At 44.6% G+C, this 27,013-nt stretch overlaps 1 protein-coding gene and 1 long non-coding RNA gene across 5 annotated transcripts in view; one reads left to right on the forward strand and one right to left on the reverse strand.

The window, feature by feature from the left end:
- Nucleotides 1-27,013, reverse strand: part of Cdk6 (cyclin-dependent kinase 6) — a 192,320-nt gene that overhangs the window by 109,307 nt on the left and 56,000 nt on the right.
- Nucleotides 22,447-26,062, forward strand: LOC147994732 (uncharacterized). Its single transcript, XR_015686361.1, has 2 exons — nucleotides 22,447-22,672; nucleotides 25,761-26,062. It is a non-coding gene; the product is annotated as an uncharacterized LOC147994732 (long non-coding RNA).

A 27,013-nucleotide genomic window follows, 5' to 3' on the forward strand; every position in this document is an offset into this window, starting at 1 on the left:
TGGTTTCTTCCTCCGCTTAACGAATAAGAACTACAGTTGTGACACTATTTCCTCCTGTTTATCCATTATTGACCTGCGTGCGTTCCAGTGCAGAGGCGGGGTAGGGGGAGGAACAGAAGCGGAGTCTGAAAGGAACACTTGGCTTCATTTGGTCAAAAATGGCCTTTACAAGGGCTTTTATTACGGGTTATAAAAGACTGCTTGCCACAGTGTACCTCTTCCCTTGAAAAAGAAAGGCCCTTGTGCGGTGGTGAGAGGCTTAGAAGAGCACAGGGAGCAAACCTCCCACAAACACATCTGGGGTAGAGCTGCTTCCATAGCTGTTTACAGGGACCCCAGTACTTCAGCAGTCTTCGTTTTGTACTGCCGCAGATCTGAAGGATCTTAGGAGAGAGAACCAGACACTCTTCACTAGAAGCCTCTTGAATCTGCAGGAAGAGGCTGCAGGTGGTCACACATAGGACAATCACGGAGGCCAAGAATGGAGGGCATTTGGGATGCGAATGGAACTGAAGGGCTAATCTCTGAGGACCAGTAGGCAGCGTGGCAAGGACCTGGCAAGCTAATGCGAAATGGGCTTCACAACAGGAAGAGTCCAGGAAAGGAGCCTTGTAGGGCTGGCACAGCTACCTCACTGCTAAGTTTGCAAATGTCGCTCTCGTTTTCCTTGACGGGCCTCTCTCTTTCGACCTTCCTCACCTACAGCTCCCGGTCTGCGTTTGTGCATCTGGTTTTCTGGGTATCACAAACTGCTTTCTTCCTTCAGGAGTCAAGAACACACCTGCCCTCATCCCTTACAGTATCAACAGAGACAAAAGCCCCACAGGAAAACTCTTAGCTTCACCTGAGCTTCCCTTTGCTTTTCCTTTGTACTTCCTTTGCTGTGTCTAAGGTAAACTTCCTTTCTTACCATCTACCATGGCTGCCACATCCAACATCTGTTGTATTCCCTGTCTACTTTCATCAGCAATGGCTCTACTCAAGAGTATCTTAGAAGACTCTGCCCATTACACCAGCACTTGGGGGACCAAGGCAAGAGGACTGCACATTTTAAGGCCAGCCTGAGCTATGTAAGTGAGATCCAAGCTCGACAAAGCAAGCACCAGGGACATAACTCGGTGGCAGAGTCCTGGTCTGGGACATGGGAGACCCTGGGTTATAAGCTACATAATACACATCCTTGGATGCGAGTTCTGCCTCTGCCATTTTATCCAAGTCATGGCTTCAACTTTTACACTGGTCATAGCTGGAGACATCTCAAATCCTAATAACAGTGAGGACCATTCCCAAATGTACACGTTTCTACTTCCTGACATATTCTCTAGAATATACCACAACGACAGCAAACCCAATCTATACCAAAATGGATACTTTGTAAAAGTCTCTTTCAAAACTTGCTCTCCAGTCTCTATTTCAGTACAATGACCTAAATTTTACTCACTGATGGATTCAGGAAAAAAAATTGCCCAAGTGAGTCCCGGTCATGAGAGCATCTCAATTACTTTTCAATAAAGGCGACTGACCTTTCTCCCTTCCATACGACCTTAACCAAGCAGCTAGTGTTTTTGTCTCCAACATGACAACAGTGTCCCAACACACCCACCTCCCGCATTTAACGTAACCATCTTTTCTTCGCTCTATAATGTCGAGCGATATTTTTAAAAGGCAGTCTGAATCATACGGAAGTCCGCTGCTGCTCATCCAATTTTTAAGTTTTAAGCTTTTAAAAAATTAATACAGTTTTACTCTTCCTTGATAATTTTATAATGTATTTTGATCATATTCACCCCACCCAACCTATCTAACCTTGTATCCTCTATTTTCTTTTTGAATCCATCAAGTCCAATTGTGCTGCCCAGATATCCATAGATGTGTGGCCTCCCCCTGGATTGTGGCTGACCTACCAGGGGCTACACTCTTCAAGAAGACCGACTCTTCCCCCCCAACACTTACCAGATGCCAACAGCTCTTCAGTTAGGGGTGGAGCAGAAGTACTTTATTGTCTGGTCCCTAATGATCACTGCTCACTTCAAACGATTCTCTTACTAACCACAGAGGATGATGCCGACTTTGGTCCTTTTGTAGCACTGTTCTCTCTTTCCTGGGGTGCTCCCCCATCACTGTATCTCCCAACATGCACATATCTTCCAATACATGTGTCCTGTCTGCCTCCACCAACCTCATGTTTGAGGACTTAAGCAGGTCTTGGGGACAATTCTCTCCACATCTGCAGGCTGCAGTCCCCTCCCTCCCATACCCTACAAGCAGACAGCCCTCTAAGCATACATGACGCTGCCCCAGAGCATATGTAGTTGTCCTGTTACGACAGTACATCCTTCCTTGACTAGAAAAGTGAGGGGACAGTAGGGTGGGGGACGCCTAGCTGTCCCACATGTACTCTTGACTATGTTATTATTTCTCAAACACTCATTCACCCTAAGTTTGTGTCGTGGGTATGTTAGCCATGAGGACAGAAAGAGCACTGAAGAACAACGGTATTTAGCCTGAAGCTGAGTCGTGGAGGGGAGAGCTGACCCAGAAGGTCAGGGAAGAAGGCTAACTCTGAAGAGTCCACTCCTCTAGAAGCCCGGGTGCCTCAACTGCACCTAGCCTTGTGGCTCCAACGTTAGGGAAAAAATATCAATCACTCTGTCTGCCCATTAATACATATGCATGGGAATGAACGCAGTTCTAAAAATAGGCTATGATTCAGTAATTCTATTTCTGGAAACTCACCCTACAGACCCAAAAGCTCGAGTTTATAGTAAGTCAAAACAAAAAGGCTTGGTGCCATTTTGCTTAAAAGACTTAAAACAAAACAAAAAACCAAAAACCAACCAACCAACAAACAAACAAAAAACCAAACAGGAAAATACCCCAAATATTCACCAATGGTAAATATAAATTCTATAACCGCTAATTTCAATCTGACATGTGCTAACAGCCAGTGTGTTAGAGACTTGGCTTTCAGTCTGACACTATCGGGAGAAACCAGACTTTAAGAGGGGAGGCCTGTGAGGGTTTATGTCACTGGGGGCATGCACTCAAAATTGTGAGATAGAGACCCCTCTCTCCCTCTCCTTTAAGAGTTACTCATTTTGACTTATGTATGTATGTATGTATGTATGTATGTATGTATGTGTGTGTGTGTGTGTGTATGTATGTATTTATGTATGTATGTATGTATGCATGCATGCTTGCATGCCTGTGTGAGGTTATGTGCACAGTGTGCACGCAGGCAGTCCAAGAAGGAAGAACAGGCCACTGGCTCTCCTGAAACTGACCGTGACAGATGGCTGTGAACCACACGGGTGCTTGGGAAGGGAACGGTCCTCTGAAAGGGCAGTAAGTGCGCTCAACCACTGTGCCATCTCTCCAACACCGCTCTTCCTCTTTCTTGTATGTTACCGGACGTAGACAGCCAGCACCACCACACTCTGCCGTCTCCTCACATACCCCAGCAACAGTCGATAGATGCATGGATGGGAACGCCAACGTATGTCCGATCTACTCATACTCCTGTCTCTCGGGTATTTCATGAAAACACTGGAAACACAGCATCCTCCCAATGTAAGAGGAAGACATGGAACAATCGTGACTAACATTTAAACTGAAGAGCGACAGAGGAAGTCTGACTGTGACACAGTAACATCTTAATTTTAGTTTAATGAAGAGAAGGGTGGGCGGCTACACTGGAAAGGTTATGCGAGTCTGCTAGGCTATCCGGATACAACGGGAAAGGCAGAGATGATTCTGAAGGACAATAAAACGACCTGCTTGGTTTACTTAAGTTATTGGTTTATTTTAGTTTAAAGAGCGTCGTGTAGAACACGCTGGCCTTCAACTCCTGTCTCTGCCTTCCATGTTTAGGACCACTGGTTTGTGTCACCACGCCTGGCATAAACAATAATTAAAAAATGTGTCTGGTTTTCTAGAATCTTTTTTTATATAAAAAAGCATCATTGTATGGATTTGAGTGTTTGTTTGCAAGTATGCATGTATACCACGTGCATACCTTCTGCCTGTAGAGGCAGGAAAAGTAGTGGATCATCTAGAACGGAGGTGGTGAGCTGCGATTTGGGTGCTAGAACCCAAGCCCATGTCCTTTACATGAGAAACAAGGGCTCTTTTCTACTGAACCATCTTTCCAGCCCCCTAAACTCTCTTGTTTCTTTCTGTTTTCGTCCGTTGGAGACAGGGTTTCTCTGTGTTGATCTGGTCACCCTGGATCTCTCTCTGGAGACCAGGCTGTTACAGAGATTCATCTACTGCTGCCTCCTGAATGCTGAGATTAAAGGCATGTACCACCACCGCCCTTAAACTTTCTTAATTTAACTGTTTAGTGTTTCAAAATGAAAGCCAAATCAATCGTGCCTTTTCCCAGCAGCTTTGAACTTCTGTTTGCTAAGAGTACAATGCATAAAAGTTTGACAGGCACAAATCGCCAACATTAAAAACACACACACACACACACACACACACACACACACACACGTACATATGCACATACACGCATGCACACGCAAACGAAAAACTCAGTATCTTCCGTTGACTTCTCCCCAGCCCTGCTGCACTCCTGGCTGCTGGATCCTGGATCCTGTATGCACAATTTCTCCTGAAGCTACTGAACCGCTGGGCGTCTTTAGCCTTTCAAAAGCAGACAAGTTTTTTGGTTCAGGGTTTGGGGTCATCTCAGACACGGCTGTGGCTCATCTGCTTAGAGGTACCGACTGGGTTTGCAAAACTCTCAATGGCATTTCTTAGAATGGTTCATACTTGAATATAGCTTGTCTTTATTTTGTGCTTTGATGATGTATTTGAGGGGAATGTAGTATTTCTATCTTTCTAAACACAAGCACTCACACATAGGAACTTTACATCGTGAACTGCTGAACTCTTGGTATCATAAACCCCTTCCTCTTTTCCTTTTAGAAAAATTCTTCTCTCATATATTACATTCCCACTGCAGTTTCCCCTCCCCTGACTCATCCCAAACACCCCTCCCCCCTATCTACTCCTCCTCCATTTCTCTTCAGAAAAGAGCAGGCCTCCCAGGGATATCAATGAACACGGCACAACCCTTGTATCAGGGTGGATGAAGTGACCCAGTAGGACAAAAAGGGTCCCAAGAGCCGGCAAAGAGTCAGAGACACTCCTCCCTGCCCTCGCTGTTAGAAGTCCTACAAAAGCAACAGCTCACACATCCATAAGGTATAAGCAGAGGACTTAGCTTAGATTTATGTGAGGTCCTTGTTTGTTGCTTCAGTCTCTGTGAGCCCCCATGAGCCGCCCTCAGCGGCTGCTCTGTGACATGACCTCATATGGTGTTCTCGATCCTTCTGCCGCATACAATCCTTCCTCCCATTTTTGAATCCTCTTTCCTTTTGGGCTAGTTTGATGGGAGACATTTTGTTACGGCCTTTCTTTTCATTTCTTTGACTGAAGTGAGTTTGGGAATTGTATACGCATCAAAACGGTTTTGTTTGTTATGTAATACTGGGGAGTGAACCGGGGTCTCACACAAGCTAGGCAAGGACTCTGCTACTGAGCTGTAACCTCCCCCAGCCCGATTTATTCTTCTTCCATAAAACCTCTTTATAGCTAAGATCGGCTTTATTAGATAGATAGGCCTATCCATGGCCTATGTTACAAAAACATAACGTTTCCCTTTTCCAGTACGTGGGTTCTTTCCTAGAGCCCAATTCCTCAAAAGGTTCTCAGATCTCAGTCAGAACGTACCCTCATAGATAATTTCCCACTTTAGGCTAAATTCAACAAGACCAAATCACCGCTCTCCTTCTTAAACAAGCAACTCTTATCTCTAATTACTTATATTTACCTTTCCTCTAGACAAGGAATAACCAACTAGGTCTCGGCTAGCCTTTCTTTATAATTCTCAGTTCTCCATTTGTTCAACAAAGACACATTCATACTAACCCCCCCTTCTTCCCTCCCCAATCAAACAGACCAGTCTCTCCCGCAAATCGACTGTACCGTCTGCCTTAAGGGAGTTCATCGCTACCTGACTAATCTGCCTAACACTCTACGCTGACTCTAGTGCCTGGGGTCACTTCTCAGCACCTCCACAACCATGCATCTTCTTCATTTCTCTGGGAGTGCCTAGGCTAATGCTATCTTTCCCTAAGCGGAAACAAGCAAAACCTCATCATGGCTTCTAAGTCCTAGCCTGAACTGGCATGTGCCCCTCAAGTCTCAAATTACTATCTTCAGAATCTGTTAACACTGCCGCTCCCTTCACAGAGTTGGCGCTGTTTCCCAGTCTCCCTTCCTGCAGCGCCAGTCATTCGCTACCTTCATATGGTATCTGTAGGGTCTGGCTTATGTGGCACCGGTGTCTCTGTGTGCTCTTTTCCTCGTTCTCAATTTCACACTGTCTCCATATAAGGTGGGCTTACGCAAGATGAGCTCGTCGACTGGCATAGGCTGCACCCACATTCTGCAGAAGGGCTTACGGGGCAAATTTAGGTGTAAATCTTGAACAGCTTTTACACAGTCCCCATTAAAACACGTTAATCAAAGCTGCTGTGTTTTAAGAATATCAAATTCGGGAGGACTGTAAAACCAGCATTTCGACTTGGTCTGGTGCCACCTAGAAAACACAATGACTAAAATTTGAGGGAAAGCACACAGATGTTAAATAGACTGTGTCATTCCCGGGGCTTTTACTTTTGAAGTGTTCCAGTGTGCAATGGAAAATTCTTAACATGGACTCCCTTAACTTGGGATGGCATAGTGTGTGCTCTATATTTAGACACGTTATAATAAAATTTTATAGGATTGACCTTTCAGAGGGTCTGAAGACTTTTAATAGCAACTCAAACAACTCGTATATTATCAGTGAGAAAGGGATAGAACAACCAGCCAGCCAAACCAGGAGGAACACAGGGTTTATGGACACCAAACAGATGAAGTAAGGCGGGAGAGCCACAAAGGCCTATTTGCAAAATCGACTCGATCTCACTTCAGAGGCATCAGGAGAGAGATTGCAGGGGTAACACTGTGACTCTCGGGGTCTTCACATCTGAAAACTGGGAATAACCTCGAAATACACGCTGCCTTCTGTCACTGGGCCGGTGGATTACACACACGACAGTGCCTCTGACTGGCACACCTTTGTAGTCGTTCTACCGATAAAGACACTGAGGCTCGGGGAGCTTAAGCGACTTGCCCAGGCGAGTACCCAGGTGTCATATGGCCAGGGGCTTTCACCACATCAAATGGATGAATGAAATATGCAGACACTGCCTTCTGGGTCTTCGGATTATGGGAGTATCAAACGGTATTACGGTTTACTATAATCTGGTTGACAAGTTGCTTCCTGAAAACCTACTGAGGCCTGTAGTGTAGGTAGGACAATCCCACCAGCCATTCCCCTCCCAGACCTATGGACACTCATGTCTCCCGAGACAAAAGTTGCAAGGAGTAAACTAAAAGCCAGTGTCCACAGTCACCTCTGGAATTCTGCAGGACTTGCAAATGAAATTCTCACTCTCATGGGGCACCGGGACTTTGGTCCTTTCAGCCCCTTTGTGACGCTGTTATGTGTTTCGGAGAACGTGTGTGCCTTGCAGCCCTTGCTGGCCTCCTTTCTGTTTTAATGAGTAGCATTTCTTGCTGAAGGACTCTAGACTCGGTTCTGTGTGAAAACACAGAGGGCTCCCCTCACCTTTAACCCTCTCTAGTGTCGTGTTGGAATGGTGTGCCACATGAGGAGGATGTTTAGCAAATGTTCAGTAAAAACCGCATGCTGGTTTGATGTATGTCTTTACCTGAAAACACACAAATGATGGGCTGGAAACGGCCAGGGAAGTAATTACCTGGAATACGCACGTCGAGAAATACAGTATGAGACGGAAAGCAGCGCGGCCACTCATAGGCAGAAAGCAACACAGAGAGCGAGGCGCTTGAGGAACAGAATACAATGTTAAGAATGAAGCTCCAGGGGCTGGAGGGATAGCTCAGTGGTTAAGAGCACTGACTGCTCTTCCAGAGGTCCTGAGTTCAAATCCCAGCAACCACACGGTGGCTCGCAACCATGTGTAATGGGACCCAATGCCCTGTTCAGGTGTGTCTGACAGTGACAGTATACTCACATACATGAAATAAATCTTAAAAACAAAACAAACAAACAAACAAAAAACCCTGCCCTTTCTGGTTTACAGAATGTCCGACGTCTAGAACAAATGACGATTTTAGAACCAACATTATGGATAACTGTGGGACCTCTAGTAGTTAACCTTTTGTTTCAGGACTTACACTCATAAATGTTATACGAGAGGCAGAAATACACAAATCCCATGTCGCACCCCGGTAGGGTAGGGGCATTTTATAATCTCACTGATTTGTGCTTCACTCAGTATGCATGCTTTCAAGGCTTAGGAAGTGGCTTCCAGGGAGGTTGACAATGACCACCTCAGTTTTACTTCGGTTTCTGAGTTTTTGGTCTCAATAGATAAAACCTTGTCAACTTTTCCAGCTTGTGGTGGGACTGTGCTGTGTTTAGCGAATTGCATAGACAGTAAAGTGAGGATGGCTTCATGCAGGCTCTCTAGGAGGAGCAAGGAACCAGGCGTGGTACAACAGCTCTTGAGGGCCTGGGAGGCAGAGCTGGAAGGCCCTGAGCTTGGAGCTGGCCTGGGCTACACAGTGAGGACTTGTTTTTGTTTTAAAACTGTGAGTGTGACAGCCAAACATTGGAGTCCGGGACACTTACAGGGAAGAGCTGGGTGAAGAACTGAAGGCCCTGAAGGGGATGGGAGCCTCACAGAAGGACCACAGAGTCCACTAACCTGGACTTTTCTGGGAGCATCAGAGACTGAACCACAAACAGAAGAATACAAGAGTTAGAATAAGGCACCCCCAGCACATAAGCAGCAGATGCACATGCAGCTCAGTCCCCATGTAGACCACCCCAATGACTGACGTGGAAACTCTCCCCAAGGCTGCAGCCTGTCTGTGGAATCTATCCTTAACAGGGCTGCCTTGTCTGGCCTCGGCGGGAGAGGATGCACCTAATCTGTCATAGACTTGATGGATGAGGGTGGGAGGATACCCAGGTGGAGGAGAACGGGAGAGGGAATAGAACGGGGGCCTGTGGGAAGGGGGGTAGACAGTTTGGGATGTAAATAAATAAAAAGTAAAAGACAAACATGTGTGAGAGGGGTTCTCGTCCTCACCGGGTCACCTGTACCTGGATCCTTTGGCCTCCTCTGCTTTCCTGACCCAGGTCTCACAGGCAATGAGTGACCTCTTAGAACAAGAAGCCTTTTCTAAAACGCATCAAGTAAAGTGCGGCATGTGTTCCTGAGCCGTTATTAGGCAGATCCGAGGAAGAAAGGAAACGCTCACCCTGACTCTAGATATAACCTCAGAGATACTAAGAGAATGTATAAAGGAGCAGCCAGCCAACAGCTAAGGAACAGCCTGTGTTGCAGTAATCCTGTGACCGATGCATAGGTAGTAACAACAACAAAACTTAATGCCTCGCTCTTCGTTTCATTTCTCACTTATAGACATAATAATTACGATAATAAAAATAAAATTACTGTAACGGCCCAGAGGGTATGGAAATGCTAAAACATTTATGTAAATGGGGCTTACTCATTAAAGAGCATTGACAAAAAATATAAATTACATTTAATTCTACTACAGGGGTTAAGGTGAAAACAGTCTAATAGATTGGGCAAGAGTCAAGTTCACCTCCTGGCTCTTAACTTGTGTGAACTTGGGCAAGTCATTAGTTAGTGATTAATGGGATGCCTCCACCTGTAAAGTTAACACTGTAACAAACCCAACTGCAGAAGAATACCCCAGCCTGCGCCAGTGAGAGGAGTCCCTCGGAACTTAAAAAGCCAAATCCAGGTATTAATGTACAGGCAACATTAATTTCACTTCAACTTGTAGACAAGACAATGTCTTCCGGTGGCATTAGAGGGGCTGGAGCGTTCCGCTGTTCATAAATACAGTTGTGCTTATTGATTCTTGAGGCTTGTGTCTACACGAGAGCAAGCTCCGAGGGTAAACAGAGGGGGGAAGTTCTGGGGGAAAGAATGCAGTGAGTCATGAGTACTTGAAGCAAAATGAAACGCTACATCAAATCCCGTCGAAACTTCGGGACTTAAAACGAGAAACCACCGTTTCCCGTGAGAACTCAGCAATTATAAACTTAATGAATGCTAGAAAGGAGTCCTGAGAGGACATGTTTGAACACAAGTGTTTTCAATGAAATAAGCCATTCTGTGAAATGCAGTCACTATTAATTAATGCCAAAACCAGGAGAATTTTTATGGAGTTGAATATGGACACATGATGACCGGGGAAGTTCACTGTGATTGATGTTATTATTATTCTGAATACCACAGTGGTTGGTAATGATTTGGGGGCCTTCCATGAAGTCCACGCCGGGGTGCTTTGTCTAATTGACTCATCCTTGCTCCTCAGTGAGTACTGTCTCTCCCCTGTGGCCGTTCCCAAACATCTGGCTCCTGTACAGTCCACAGGCTGCAGGTAAGGGCTTCAAGCGTCCGCAGCTAGACAGTTTTGGACAGATCTTAACATGAGGCCCAAGCAAGAATTCTGAGAAAACCATCTTATTTAAACAGCAAGAAAGTATCACATTTATTTCCCATCTGTTTTCATATTTAACTGAAATCAGAATCCATTTTTCAGAAGGGATGAGCTCCCTTCTGTGTCTTGTTTTTACTGTAGTAAAGGTCAGGCTTTAATATGCACCTAAGCTCAGAGACTTCAGACCCAATCACTGCTTATCCTCCTAAAATCAGAGCTTAATGACATGAGTATTAGAAAAGTTGCAGGAAGTCTATCCATCTACAGGACGAGGAAACCCCTTAATTAGGGACGGAGCATATATCTATGTAGGCTCACATATAGGTACATTTAATGATTTTTTTTCTTTGTGGTCTTATGTTTAAAGGATTTTAAATACACACCAAGGTTCTCCAAACCGTATACTGATGTTCATATTAAGCCTAATAGTGACAAAATTATGTGTTATTAGATAAAATCGGACAGTTGGTTTCTGAAACCAGTGACTCTTATGCCACAGAGGCAGGTATAACTGCCACCGCTAACGCAAATCCTGACATCATAGGAGATGCCACGGCTGACTGACTGAGCAAGGCTGCATGTCTTCAGGTCTGCAGGTCCTCTCAACATCCTGCTGCCAATCTGTGGATGCTTGGATTGGCCATCACTGGGATCTACTGACTCAGCTGTGGAGATATAGATATGTATGTGCATATATATATATAGATCTATATCTCCTTGAGTTCCTTCCCGCTCTGGTTCCTGATTTCTAGTCTATAAGATGAGAGTCTCAGACTAGATGAGGCCACAGGATGAGACTAGCCTCGATACTCATCTCTGACAGCATGCCCGAGCTCTCATTGGTTGATCACAGCAGCTCTTTTATACAGAATTGGATGTAATAGTTTCTGGTGTGTGTGCACGTGCATGTGCTGTGGACGCATGCCATGGAGGTGTGTGTGTGGAGGGCAGCTTTGGGGAGTCCACTTTCTCCCCCCAATTTGTGGGCACAGGGCATCTCATTTCTGCTGACCTGTACACCCCAGGTTGGCCAGCCTTCTAGGGGAATTCTCTTGTCCTTACCTCCCACCGCCTACTCCTGTCTTGGGGTTGGTGTGCTGAGATTAGAAATCTGGGTTTTGTTTTTGTTGCTGTTCATTTTTAAACGGTAGTTTTGATCGGGGCATTGGCTTGCTTGGCAAGCGCTTTAACCCACATTTAGCCATTTTTATGGCCCCTTAAAATTATTTTAATTGGTGTTAAATCATCTGCAAGAAACATTAAAAACACAACGAAATTCAAGTATGATTACCCACTTGAGTTTCACCTTGTAAGGCAATCACTCAAATAAACATCCTATTGATTTTCTTTTTTCTTTTAAAAGAAAACCACTCCCATTTGCATGCTCCTAAGCAACTGGTATCTCTTCTGAAGAAAAAGTTCTAAATTCACGATTACGAAGCCATCTCCTCATGGAGTTAAAATATGGCAAGAAACCATTCCCACCCATTCTCCTCTGCAAGTCTTAATGGTTAGAGCTAACGAGGGTGTTTCAACAATTTCACACATCTCATTCCTGTGTCCTTCTGTGCCAGGAATCAGACTTCCTCAGACCGGTCCTCTTCAAGCACATTACATGCTCACAGAGAGGCTGGTCAGGACTCACTCGATCGAGGTCACAGTAGCTAAATCATTTCCATCTTTAGAAAACACAGTAACAGTTTATGGAAGCTTCTATTTATCCTACGGGGGAGGGGGGGGGTCTCCTCTCTTGTCGTCAGTGGCTTTTCTCTTCAGAAACTGGTTTTCCTATCCCACAGTTCTCTTCTGTGCTTTGTAAGCGCAACCACAGGTCCTGGTGAACACAGTCAACAAGACAGATCTTTGTGGAAATGGAAGCTACCTGGAGCCCACCAGTTTTAACGAGTAAGTCCAGCTTGAACTGCAAGAGTTTACTGCTGAGTCCTCTTTCCACGTGGCGGTAAATTACCAACGATTAAAAAGCCCGTTTCCCTCAGCCCGTGCCTCACCACTTTTCTCTGCTCCCAGCAAAAACATAAAAACCACCCCCAAAGACAAAAACCTGCCGCTGAGGGGGCAGCGCTGTGGTAATTTTCCAAGGCATTATGATTGATAATGATCAACAGAGCGTGGGATAATGGCTCCCCTTAATTTACTGGTTCCTTTGAAGGGTTAAAATATGGCAGATGTTGACAGCTGACACTCCCTGCTAACAGGACAGACACATTGCCGTGGGGCCTGGTCGAGGCTTTCCCCGTTGTCCCTGCAGCTGTCTGTGTAGAACTAATTGTATCCACTTGTTTAACCTCGGGTACGTCTGGAGGGGACCCAGTGCCACAAGGGTACCTTTTTTTTTTAACGGTCATTTCCTCTCTGGTGTAACTTGCATGACAGCATGTGACAAACAGAAATTAATGGGGACACTGCTGTGCCAATTCCTCCTGAATTGCTGACACTGGCTACAGGCTGCCTGTTTGCCACCCAGCCAAGACCTCACATGAAACATGGCGAGGGGCCCACAGCTCTATTCACCAACAAACCAGCTGGTCAATGATGAGAGGAGTCCGAACAATGTGGTGCGTACAAACCAGGAAGAAAATGCTTTCTGAATCGATTCAAACCCAAGGGGTGGCATTTGCTAGGAGTTAATATGACCATTTATGTTCCTGAGTGGTACATCGCAGGGCTCCAATTCCCAAAGTAATTCAAATGCACAAAGCACACCTCTCGTAAGGACTCCTGAAGTTTAAGTCTGGGGGGGATGGTCACTTGGGCAAGATGGAGCTACATGAGACAAGTCTCCAAGGAAGCCTCCTGCTAATAGCCTACTTCCAGAAGGCCTTAGGAGCTGCCATGTCTCTCGCCTCCAGCTAACAACCACGGTGCTGGTTTAGAATTCAACGCATGGACACCTTTTCCATTCTTTATCCCACATACGAGAACACACGCAAGCACAGACACACAAAAGGACCTTCGGTTCAAGCTCATTAACTGCCTTGCCGCAGAGTTTGCAGGGTTGGGGAATAGGCCTCAACTTTGGCACGATGCACTTTCCCCCCTCTTCGCATAATCAAGGATCAACCTTGGCTCCTCACCACACCGGCTCTGTTATGGATCAGGCCTGGCTGATCTCAGCACGTACTTAGGACTATATAAATGCATGCTTTTTAAAGAAGCTGGCATAAAAACCAGTTTGGGTGGCCCACACTTTCAGTCTAAGTATTTAGGGGTCAGAGGCAGGGGGAAATCTCTGTGGGTTCCAAGTCAGCCTAATGGACATGACAGCTTCCTAGCCAGCCTGTGTGTTTACAAAATATATATATATATATAGTGTGTTTACAAAAAAAAAGGCACTAGGCAGATAAGTTGCCTAATATGAGCCTGGGTACAGCATACAGGTCAGGCCTAAGAAGGAAAGATGGGGAACTTTTAGGCAACTCTAAGGGCATTTAAAAGGGCCTCCATTTTTGTGGCTCAACATGACTGGATGGGGGAATCCTGGTACTCCGAAGTAGCATGTCTAACTCACCTTCTCTCCCGTTCGAGGTTTTAAGGTGTAAAAGTTGACAAAGATGTGTTACGGAGCACATGGGACCCGGGGCAACCTGGAATCCCCCAGTGGGCAGGTGTGCAAGCGGGTTAAAGGAGGGGTCTCTGGAGGGAGGAGGAAGAGCCTGAGTTGCCAGGGACTCTTGGGAGAAAAACGTGTCTCCAGCTTCAAGGGGACTTTTCCAAGCCAGCGTTTGAGTGATAGCTTTAAGTTGGTCATGCTTTGGCCACCAAGAGTTTGTTTCAGGGAACCGGTAGTCATTTTCCACCAACGAATGGAAATAACACCCTCCAAGTCACCCAGTCAAGATGAGCAAGAGAAGGGGCTGAATGGCGCCTGCTGGGTAAAGTTACCAGGAGTGACTTCAGTGGAGTGCTGTTATTTTTCTAAGTGAAACCTGTGAGATATGTACTTCGTTTAGGAACACTTAAAACACTCGTAACTCAGAACGGAAGCACAGGGTTGGAGGGAGGCGGGAAAAAAAAAAACACCAAGGGAGAAGTCTCGGAAATGGAATCATTAATCTCTTAAACGCATTTCTAAAATATACTAAATGATGCAGGCGGAGCCGTTTACAACGCTCACTGCCAATATAAGTCGTTAAGGATTCCCTGCTTTCCTCTAACGAGGTTAACACTTTCATGAAAACCCTCCAACCCAAGGCATGCTCAGACTTTATGCTCAACAACAATATGGAAACATGGGGTTGGGGATTTGGCTCAGTGGCAGAGCGCTTGCCTAGGAAGCGCAAGGCCCTGGGTTCGGTCCCCAGCTCCGGAAAAAAAAAAAAAAAACAATATGGAAACATGAAATAGCAGAACTTCAGTCGCTCAACTTCAGTCACCCCCTCATGTCATAACCATTCATTCATTCAATCATTCATTCATTCATTCATTCCTTTCGGTCACAATCCCATGATCTGTGTGTGTCGTCTCAGGTTCCATAACCATTAATAAAGACACATGCAAGTGTTGTTCTGAACATCTCCTGGCTTGCAGTGTGATACCTGTGGCCTCTGTAGTGGCTCTGTAATTGGTTCCAGTTGCTACAAGGCCCACTGTGAGGGCAGGTGAGTATGAGGTTCACACTTCCAGAGGTCAGTAGCCTGGAGCTGTGTGGCCCGACGAAGGCTTCCCCGAATGGATGCTTCCGACATTGTGTCTCACTAGTAAAAATACGACTTGCGTGTATGAGCTCACCTGAGGTTTATGCTCCTGACTATGTAAACCTTTTCCAAATTATAATTTAAAAACGCCGTTAGTAGTAAAATAATTCTGTATATGGAATTTCAGATACTTTTCCGGAAGCATTACTGTTTTTCATTGTCTACACTTACTATGAAATCGCTTTCTCTCAGCTAAAAGGCACACAGCAGTAAGCAAGAAGTCACACGGCTTGTTAAAGACAAGGTGATTACTCCTCAGCTCAACCTGTCTGACGGGGAACCATGCAGCGTCGTTTGCGAAGGTGATCCCTGAGCTGCTGGATACGGTACACTTCCAGACTTGACAGTTTTACTGGACGCTGCATCAGACCTCTTACCAGAACAAGAAGAATAGAGATCTTTGTCAAGACCTTTCCAGGTCAAATCAAACAAAGGCACCAGTCCATTTCCCCTGACAACAGGCTCACTGGTTCCCAGAAGCCGGGAACTGACCAAAGGAAGGGTGCTCATTGATTTCTGCCTGTGGAATGAGCTTGCCCTTCAGCAGATAATTAAGTGACTACCAGGGCCCTGTGCATCCTTTGCACACCACCTTGACGGCTGAGGAGCTCAAAGGCGGTGCACATCTGGTTTGGGAAAACTGTGCGGGGGGGGGGGGGGTAGTGGCAATTTTCTAAATTCAATGCAGAGATTACAAAAGCTATGGTACTGATAATTCTGTAAGTGACACACGCCCAGAAGGTCTCGTTGTCAGTTCAAGAAACCGTAATAAGAAATGACAGTGGACTTTCAAATAAGACTCTTCCCTAAAAACAAACAACCCCACCAACACTTTAAAAATAATGCAAATTTATGTCATTAGCATGACTTTACCTGTCAATAACTGAGAATTAGGGTGGGCTGCTTTTGGGTCCGTGGTGGCACTGTAACAGATGTAACAGATACGTCACTGTCTGGGCATACTGTGACTGTGGGTAGCACTGAGTGGTTTCAAGCAGGCGCAGAATTACAAATACCTCTTTTTAAAAAGCCTTCCGTCAAATACATAATATAATCACCATGAGCTCATGTTAACAGGAACTGTCAAGCAAAAAACCATTAAAGCCATTAAAGAAACTATACATGCGTCTCAACTGTAATGAAAAATAAGCTTATGGCTTCATTCTGTGTGCAGGCACGCACTGAAGTTAACTAATGCCTAGTGATTCCTTCCAATTCAGTAAAATTCCTCCACACACCGATTTTACCAGTGTGAGGTACAACGGCAATAAGACTAATGAAGATAACCATATAAGTACGTCTTAGTGGAAGGTTAAGTACTACTGAGGTTTTCTGCTATTTTATCAAGCCCATCATCCATGCCCATGCACCCAATGCTTCAATGTTCACAAAGTCCTTGTTTTAGAAGGCCCATCCTCACGTGCTGCCTAAAAGAGGAAGTGTCAGGGTGTTACTAAGTACAAAGAACGACTGGCACGTGAGAACGTCTACTCTGTTTCGGAAAACATCACTGCTAAATATGCATTAAAAAATCATTTGGTTGGATTTGATAAACGTAGGCTCTTACTAGGAATTTCATTCAGTCTAATGTAGCAGGAGACCACAAATACAAACCTACGCAGCCTATGTCGGCAGAGACACACGTTACTAGTATTTTGGTATACTTCTTCCTAGTCTTAAAACATAAGCATTGGAAATGTATTTTCACATTGAGAACATGCTACCTAGACAATTCGTATCTTGTTCTTTCTTTAGTCAGTTATTCTTTGAAAAGTGGGGTTCTATGAGAAATCCTTCTGTGATGGTACCTCCATTGCTTGAAGTTTTGTAATTTACATAATCATCTCTTACAGTACATTCTGACTTCTACCCTGCAACCCCAAACCTTGCTGCTATCCTGTCAGTATGTGGATCTCGATGAATGTTCATGTCCCTTGTTCATATCTAAATTGGTTAGTTTACTTAATGTAAAAGCCTTTTTTACATTAAGGATATTAAACTTTTACTATACTCTGTGTAAATAATTGTTTGCCCTTTAGGTTTACATATAATACTATACATTTAATATTTTTTAATATATATGTGTGTATATATATGTATATATATATATATATGTATGTATATATATATGTATATGTATATATGCATGCTTTCTCAAGACATGGTCTCACTATGTAGCTCTGGCTGACCTAGAACCCACTCTGTAGATCAGGTTGGCTTTGAACTCACAGAGATTCACCTGCCTCTGCCTCCCAAGTGCTGGGACTAAAGGCAAGAGTCACTTACTATACCTGGCTTTTGTGATGTATTCTGTACACCCAGTGACCTCTACGCCCAAATCTGATATTTGCTAAAAGTGTTCTGTACATTAAAAAAATGAATTGTAATCCAATAACATTCACTCGTCTGTCCAAACCAGAAATAAGTGGATTTCTAGAAATCATCAATGAAGGAGCTTGCTTCAAACATGAAGCTGAAAGCCGTGCCTTCAGCCTCCTAAGCCGCACTAGACGCTGGTAAAGGAGGCCTGTTTCTAGCAAAATTTACAAGCAAACTCAGCTGTCTATTTTCTAAGGAACCCTTCCTGCTTTACAGGGCTACCTCCGAACAGTGTCTCCATTATTCCACCCAGCACTCACTCCTAATTTTCTGTTTTCTGGCAGCTGTTCCCTAACTTACAAATAATGTGTGTCTTTGTTTAGAGTTCCTTAAGAGAAAAAAGCCTGTATATCCTAAATGTGGAAGAAAGCTCAATTTATTTTGCTTTGAAACCCAAGAAATCAATAACACAAACCATATGTTAATTACAGGACACGGCGATAAATTACACATGAAGTTCTATGAAACCCTAGTGTCGAAAGCGACGGGCGAAGCGCTTCTCTTAGGGTGTGAGCGCATCCCCCCCCAAACCCGGAGGACACCAAAATGCAACCATTTCTTAATTCATGCTGATGTAATTTGTATTTACTTCCTTGCAGGTTCCGAAGGGTTTTAATTAAGATCTTACAGCGTGGATGAGCGGTGCTTATCATAGATGGTTAGTACAGTGGCAACATTCACAACAGATACAATCAAAGACAAAACCACTACGTTCTTGCCTATTACTTACTTGGATTCATACAGCTTTGCAGTACAGACATAACCCAGCCTGCCTTTATTATCTGGCTGAAATACATATGAAAAGGCTTGGGATTTAGAAGATAAGCTGCCGGGATCTATGTAATAATTTTAATGGGGAGAATAAGAGTCATGACTAACAAGCTTCACGCAGCATTCATGACTCCACGTAATGAAATACTTTTGACAAAGCACCTTTCAGAGAAGGGTTTATTGCTAGCCTTCAAAAATCTATCGCTTTTTTTTCTTTTTTTTTTTGGAGCTGGGGACCGAACCCAGGGCCTTGCGCTTTCTTTTCTTTTCTTTTCTTTTTAAATGGGACCCAATCAACTCATTTTCCTTCTGCCTCACCAACATATTTCCTGCTTCTTTGTTCTTTACCTTCCTGACCGGGAAGATGTTTTTGGTAATGGGAAAGGGCAAAAGGAAAACAAGGCCGGAGTCTGTAGCTTTTCTATGGCTTTCATTTCTGCAAACACAGGAGGTCTGAGACAGGGAATTTTCCAGTTCAGGGTTTTAATACGTGATATATTAGTGTGATGAGAAAGTCAGCAAGAGGTACTCATTTCACACTAACCATACCTTAGGCTGAGGGTAACTGATTCCAGACCAATCTATACTGCACTAGGCACAGGCTTGACCTTTCATGCTGACATTCCCAAACGTAATTCACAGGAAAACCTCTCCAGCCCTGCAAACCCCAATCTCTGCTATGCTCTTGTTTAGCTTTCTAACCTGAAAGCATTGTGACGACATTTCAGGAGAATGATTTAAAAACAAAAAGAAAAGCAAGACAAAAACACCTTTCCTTTTGTCCAGAAAAGAAAAAAAATTAGTATCGTCAGGAAAAGATGTGAACGATGGTCAGTATAAAGTCAGTAAGGCTACTGAGTCACAATTGTTAGGAGCCTTGAATTAAAATGGAGACAAGTAGAGCCTGGGCACTCATGGTTTCTAAGACACTGGGTTCAAAAGCACTCACTGTAGCTGCCCATACTGATTTCCCCATTAAAACTTGAGATGATGGGTCCCTTAACAATTCACATGGCTTTGGTCCCTTACTATACAAGGTGGGAAGGGTGGTGACCAAAAGTTCTGACCAATTATACTTGCAAGTCTGGTAATGGGTTCCTAATTCAAGACCATGGAGCTGTGAAAACACAAGTATGCATGAGACAAAAAAGTATTTTTCAAAGGTCAAGCCATGATGTACCTATGAGGAATGCCTAGCATGAAAGGGTAAGTTCCTTAGTGGGTTGAGAATCTTTAGTCAGGGGCTGGGCATGGCAGCACACACCCTTACTTTCAGCACTTGTGAGGCAGAAGTTGATTCTCTGGTAGTTCAAGGTCAGCCTGGTCTACACTGTGAGTTATCAGGACTGCCTGGGCTCTGCAAAAGGCCTGTCTGAAAAATAAAATATTGAGAAAGAAAAGCATCTTTCATTTGGGAGTTCACACTTCTAAGCGTCCTTTAATTCCTATCTCTTACTAATGAGTTAATTGCTGTCTAACAGAACAACTAGGGCTTCTAAACCAGCTTCCGGCACAGGGGCAACGTCAGTTAGAAGTCACGCAGACGTCACCTTAAATCCTTCCATTTTACTGTTTCTTTCTGATCAGGCCTTACTAAGCAGTCTATGCTGGACTTGAGTTCACATTCATGCCTCTGACCCCTGAGCTTTAGAGTCACAAAGATAAGCCACCAAGCAAGCTGAGAAGCTCAAAGGAGAGTTCCTGCATGCAGGACAAGCAAACATTACAGTGGTTAGAGTCGTCTCAGAACAAACTGGGAGATGCTTCCCAGTCTTACCTGGGTCTCCCAACACACTGTGGTGTCCCCAGGAACATCAGAGGACACTTATCAGAAACCTCCTCCTGGGTACTCAAATTCGGGAAGGGCAGGCCAGTTAGGGTAAGGTTATCGTTTTATGTGAGAGCCTACCAGTGGTGAGGTGCAGGTGATTCGTAGGTCACACTGGAGGAAACAGCGCAGTAATGAACAGACGGAGAAACAGACCCAACTCCAGGAGATCATCAGTCCTGTGTTATTAGGCAGTGAGCGACTCCTCTTTGCAAAATCCACTGGGCATCGTGCACCCAAATCAGGCTAACGGCTGTACGCTATGGCAGTCCTGTGCGATGACTTCTAACATTCAAGGGGTTCTTTCCCACTCCTGAAGGATTTGAACGTCACAGTGCACAGACGCTTAGCGTAGAGTCCCTGATTTAAGTAAGAAGCTCAGATTCAATCTGTTCTCATCAGAGAGACTTATCTGTGGAACTAATCTTTCTGGAGGTTTTTGCTCTGAAGGGTGAAGCTGGGGAAGGAGGAGCATAGTGCCAGTACTGTGTGCTAGAGACCTCTGATCCCCTAACTCTCACAGAAGTGTTCTATCAGAAATCTCTGGGAAGGAACACATTCATTCAATATATATTTACCAGAACCAATAGTTATTTTCTTAACTAAAAATCCTATCCTGTTCAGAAATGAAGAATAAGATACTCTCTTAGACAAGGGTCTGTGCTCTGGATGCCCATCACTCACTGAAAGTTCAGCGGTGCAAACACAGAAAGTTGGCGACTGTTCAGCAGAGCAGTGCTTTTCTTATTTCCCCGCTCTCTAATGCAGAGAGGTACCTGAATTCTGGGGGGTAAAATTATAAATAGACAAGTGAACAATGTATAGGATAATTTATTTATTAAATCTGCAAGAATTTTTTTTTTGAAGCTCCTACTTTTCATGGGAGAGACAGGCCAATCCTACCCCCCATACAATGGTTAACACAGAGAAAGCAATTGTTAATTTTTTAAAATCTAAGCCAACCAAGCAAATGCTTGGCTGTGACTGAACATCCCAGGGATCACACACCTACCATAAAGCACTCAGTGCGAGGGCGCAAAGCAGACGGTGAGAAGTGAAACCCTCCAGGATTTTCTATTATACGATTTTTAAAAACCTACCCACTACAAAGCAGTCCCCTCTCTTCTTAAAAAATATTTTTAACTCCTATTTTTATTATTGACCCAGACATGTGTATGTGTCGTACGAGTGCATGCCCTGTACATGTGGGGGTATATGCTGGGAGAGAGAGAGGGATCCCTATCCCTGGCCTCCTGCTGGATTATAGGCAGAAGTGAGCCACCTTACACGGATGCTGGGTCTTGAGCTCAGGTCCTCTGCAAGAGCAACAGACCACTGAGCCATCCATCTCTCCAGCTCCCAGTTTCCTCACATGTGTCATGGGGTTACTGTAGCACGTTTCTAAGTAAGGACCTAACCTAATAGGGTTGAAAACACATGATTTCATGTTCCCGGAGGGATGTTGGTCCTGGGAGATACTGCGAGAGAGAGCATGTTTCTTTTACTTAGTAAAGGTAGTGCATCCGTGTAGGGTGGTGTGAGGATATGTAAAACCTTCCGGGTGGTACAGACAGTAAGTGCACACACTCAGACGGCCAAGGTGACAGGAGTACAGTGAACAAGCACAACAGAGGAGTTAAATGAGGCCCCAGATCAAACGGGGCTTTTGACATTATTCTGTAGATCAAGGGATGTCACTTGGAGACAAGTTTTCCAGTAGGGGACTCACAGAGCTTTACGCGTGCTGTAAAGACGACGTTTGGGACTCCTGCACAGGGACAGAAGTGGGTGTGCTTGTGCACGTGTGTGTGTGTGTGTGTGTGTGTGTGAGTGTGTGTGTGTGTACACACATGCATGTATAAGCTGAAGGGCAACTCTGGGTGTCATTCCCGAGGAACCAACCATCTTTTTTTTTTGAGACAGGATCTTTTACCAGAACCTGTTGTGGCTGTCTCACCAATTGTTGTAGGTCGACCAGCAAAGGAGCCCCACAGGGATCCTTGCCTCTTGCCTTCCAGGCACAGGGATATCAAGTGTATGCCACCACACCTGGGTTTTCAGGTGGGCACACCCAAAGTGAGGGTGCGGAGGATGACACCCCCACGTCTTCATCTGCCCAGCCCCCTCTGGCTAGGGTTCTGCCAGTGTCAGTTCTGTACATCCAGCGCTTGTGGGAGAGGTCAGGCTAGAGAAAAAGTACCTGAACATTCCGAACGCCACAGTACAACCGGAAATGAAGTTGTCTAAGGAAGAACGAGCTGAGGTTATCGTGAAGCCTCGCATGCTCCTACATTTAAAGGAGATCTTCAAGGAGCTTGAGAAGAAGCAAATGTACACAGGGATACCTCCCCTCCATGCAGATTCTGCGGTCACCATGGTGACAATGCAGCAGGTATGTACTGCCAGTAACTTTTCAATGGGTTCTCTCAACAGACCTGATGCCGACCGTGTGGAAGCATTCTCTCAAGAGAGTTCAATTTACCTTCTGTTTGTTTAATCTAAGTGTCATTTGTCTAATGAGTCAGCCCTTATTTCAATGAGTCAGTCTTATTATACCTTTAGAAAGGGACTTTTTTTTTTAAAAAAAAATAAAACTTGTACTTCCTGCTTGTAGGGGAATTAAACCATCAAGTAGCTTTGTTACCATTTCTAATCAGAGTATTACGAATCTGAATAATTCTATCTTTCTTTCCATCCACATATTTTTAGCCACTGCAGAGACGTGAAAATTGGCACGAACATTTGTTTCTGTGAGGATCCTCAAAGTCTAGATCATTTAAAACTGCTCGCCTTGAAAAGGTTTCTGGTGTCCTGGGTCGTTTTCATTTGGAGTTAAAGACACTAGAAAATATGTCACCGATATTTCTGATGGGAGGGGCAGCAAAGGGAACAGCTTCCTAGTGGGAGGATGAAAGACATCCCAATAGGTTCATTTCTGAGTGACTGTAGCTGTTAGCGATCAGTCACCCCAGCTTCTTCCTGAACTCAGAGAACACTCAGTACAGATCCACTACAACTGCAAGTTATCGTTCCTGGCCTAACTAAGGGCTCAGTGCCAGCAGCGCTACGCTCAAAACCAATGTCTCCTAACGTAGGTCACAGTCCTGATCAAAGTCGGGCAGCCTCTTCCGTGGTGGCAGGCAAGCTCTTGAACACTCAGGTTTATTCCCATCCCGCCGTCCCTGTTCTAAGAGATACAGAACATGTGTGAAGTACAAAGCTAATAAATACACGAAAATTCATGTAATGAGGGTCGAGCGTGAATTAATAATTGGATGCAGTGCGTCAGTAGCTAATTCCATCAAATGCCACTTTCCTGTATACAGAAGGACAGTAGAATTAAAGTGAGTTTCTTGGGACTCAAGATGGCGCCTATGAGGAAGCTGGGCAGGACTCTGCAGAACTAGAACTCACAGGTGCTAAAAGGTGAGCAGTGGCACTGGTGGGAACAGTCCCTCAAGGAGAAAGGCTAGAAGTGGACGCCGGTGAAGGGAAAAAGATGTAGGGTCCAAAGAGTACTGGGTATCAAGAAAAAAAGATAAACCGAGAGCTACTGTGGCTTGGGACGCTCAGTCTCAATTATTGCTGTAACTACTGATTTATTCTTCGTGACGTTACTGTGAGTCAGGGCCTGCCTTAAAGTGTCAGAAACAAGGCTGGCCTATGAGTGCTAACAAAATGTCACTTTGCTCATGAAAGGCCATTTATGGCACTGACCTGTGAGACATCTTCTGCAGGCGCAGCTACTTTCTCTTAAAATTTTTAACTCTAAAAATAATTTGCACAGACGGAGGGGCGGCGCCGTGCAGATGCTCGTGCTAAAGATCACAGTCTAGTCAGCTAATCTAACCATGATATCAAATCGAAAACTTTTTTTTCCCCCGGTCCAAATCTTTATTATTATGTGGAGTCCTTGTTCTCTGAATTTCTTGCCCGGTCTTTGGGATCACTTTATTATGCAACATCTGCTCTGAATTTCAAATGTGATAAACAGAGTGTGAGTGCTGATGGCAGATGGCTAATGACGGCAGCGACAGGCCATTCAAGCCCGCCCTGTTTTCTGAGGAGCGATATTTTCATGTTAATTTGTTCCGTGTCCTGCAAAGATAGGACAAATCACCTGCTGTAATCTGGGCAAAGCGGAGACCACCGGGAGCTGCGAGGGGCCAGGGTTTGGTACCTTTAAGAGCCGAAAGGGGGAAGATCTGGGAGAAGCTCTTTGCAGCACGGGGGACCAGTCAGTCACTTTGCATTATGTCAAGCAGAGAGGGATGAATCAGCCCCAGGGCATTCCATCCAGACATCAGAGCCATGTTTACCGCAAGCAGATATTAGTCACGAAAACGGATATTTCCCAGAGGCAGAAAACAGGTGCTATCAAGAGCGTGTGCCGGTCTCTGAAGTCTGGGTTTTGTAAAATAAACCTAATAGTCCATTTTATCTCTTACTGAAAACGGTCAAACTAGCAGAGTCTCCAAGAAACGTTCAACCGAAGATAAAAAGAAATCTAATCCAGTGAGGAAAATCACCCACACAGACGCAAGCCCTGAGCTTTGCTCTGTGGTTCTCCCCAGCTCCATGGAACTCATTTAGTTTAGGGATACACGGACATAATGTTATCCCAGGACTCCGTGTGGCCACATGGTTCTGAGCTCAAAGAAGCCTGTCCTGTGGAAGGAAGGCTGCTCATCTGTTTCTTCTGAACTTTATTCTCATGGAATGGCGCTATCTACTTCATTAAACAGGTCGCGCAGGCCCAATAGCCTAAGAATAGCATCAGGTATGTTTTCAAAGAGTTTGCAAGTCAGCTGAGATGCTGGCCAGATCCTAAGAAAGCTGACGCACAGGCAAACGCCAAGCGCCCTAGAAGTGGTTAGCGCAAGAAGGCAGGCATCTCGAGGGTCTCACATGGGAGTCTGTCTGTCCGCAGTACTGTCTGTCCACAGTACTCTGCCATATGGCTTCCTTTACTGCAATGACTGAGGGATACGGTGAACAAGCTCTTGGACACTCCCTGTGACCCCGTGTCACCTAGTGGCAGATGGACCCATGTAGAGGGAAAGTGAAGGCAGAACTGAACTCCAGAGCAAGACAGATTCAAGGATAACAGTCTGAGGTAGAGAGGGGCAAGCTGGCCATGTCCACAAGGCCACACCCAGCTTTTGTTGGTTTCATGGCGGAGGGGGGGGTGGGTTGTGGTCCACAAGCTCTTCTATGCAAATGTCACGAGACAAGAGCAGATGGAACTACAGAACAGCAAACTATCAATTTGACCTAGAAACTTGTACTTCAAAAATGCTGGAAAGCGGGGGTGGGGATTAGCTCAGTGGCAGAGCGCCACTAGCAAGCGCAAGGCCCTGGGTTCGGTCCCCAGCTCCGGAAAAAAAAATTAAAAAATGTTGGAAAGAACAGTCTCTCACTGTTCTCTATTGTTTTATTAATTATTATAATAATTATTATTATTAACTTTATTTTTTTAGAGCCTTTTAAAGATGATGTTCAGTTCCGGCACAGCCTGTGACTTATCAAGGTCTGACGGGAGGACCACGCATTAACGACTCGATGTCCTCCACAAACCAACCTTAATATCAACCTGCAAAGCCACATAAACCTTCATGATTTTTAATTTTCTCAAAACAAATGTTACTCAAATATCTGAAAAACCGTTCTGGGAGAGGTATTTATAACTCCTCCATGGGCTGTTTTCTAACAAATATACCAATTAAATGATAATTCTAATGATCAAATGATAAATAAAAAGGATTTTATCCTCTTCTAGACACTATGGAACATCCTAATTTTATCCAAGCTCTGCCTTCCTAATACAATACTCCCAATTAACACAGGAATATTTTTACTATACATGGCAAATTAACAGGTAAACAGTGCCATGAAATGGTGTAGGCCAAAGTCTTGGGCCTTCACCATCTCACATGGCTGTATTCTTGATTTGTTTGTTGTTGTTGTTGTTGCTGTTTTGTATCTATTTCATGTTATAATATTTTCCAGATTATTATTATTAACAATAACATAGCATGTTTCAATGCACGTAATATAATGTCAGTACGTTATCTATTAACCTTCTAGATGCTGTGACTACCTTAGAGAATACTTTGGTACCACAAAGAAAAAGACTTAAGACCTAGGTTAGGCTTACTTGTTGGTACTTGAAAATGTCCCCAAACTATTAAACAATCGCTGAGAATGATTGTCATATGCTTTTATGAGACCTTTCTCTCTCTCGTTTTGTTTTTCAAGACAGGGTTTCTCTGTGCAGCCTTGTAGCCCTGGCTATCCTGGAACCAGCTCTGTAGACCAGGGTGGCTTTGAACTCAGAGATCCACCTGCCTCTGCTTCCCAGTGCTAGGATTAAAGGTGTGTACCACCATGCCAGGTGCCTGTGTGCGCACTCTCTATGTGTCTGTCTCCCTCCCTCTCTGCGAATTTCATCTTTCATTTCACGGAAATCACTGAGAACAGGCTCGTTTTGTGTTTGCAAAGTGCTCACCCTGGAAACTTCCTAAATACACTAAACACTGAACAAATAGTGTCTTGGGGTACTCTGAAAAACTCTTACTCCACAGAACATTCTATAGAAAGGAATCCATTTTTGTCTTCCCAATGAATTGCTTAATTTGGCATAATTACATGCATATGACAAAGAATTTCTGTTCTACGGTTTCATGCTTGAAAACTTCAACCTACAAGGCAGTTGACCTGTAGTCCAACTCCT

This window comes from Rattus norvegicus, chromosome 4 (assembly GCF_021556685.1).
Source record: "Rattus norvegicus strain SHRSP/BbbUtx chromosome 4, alternate assembly SHRSP_T2T, whole genome shotgun sequence".
Lineage (NCBI taxonomy): Eukaryota > Metazoa > Chordata > Mammalia > Rodentia > Muridae > Rattus > Rattus norvegicus.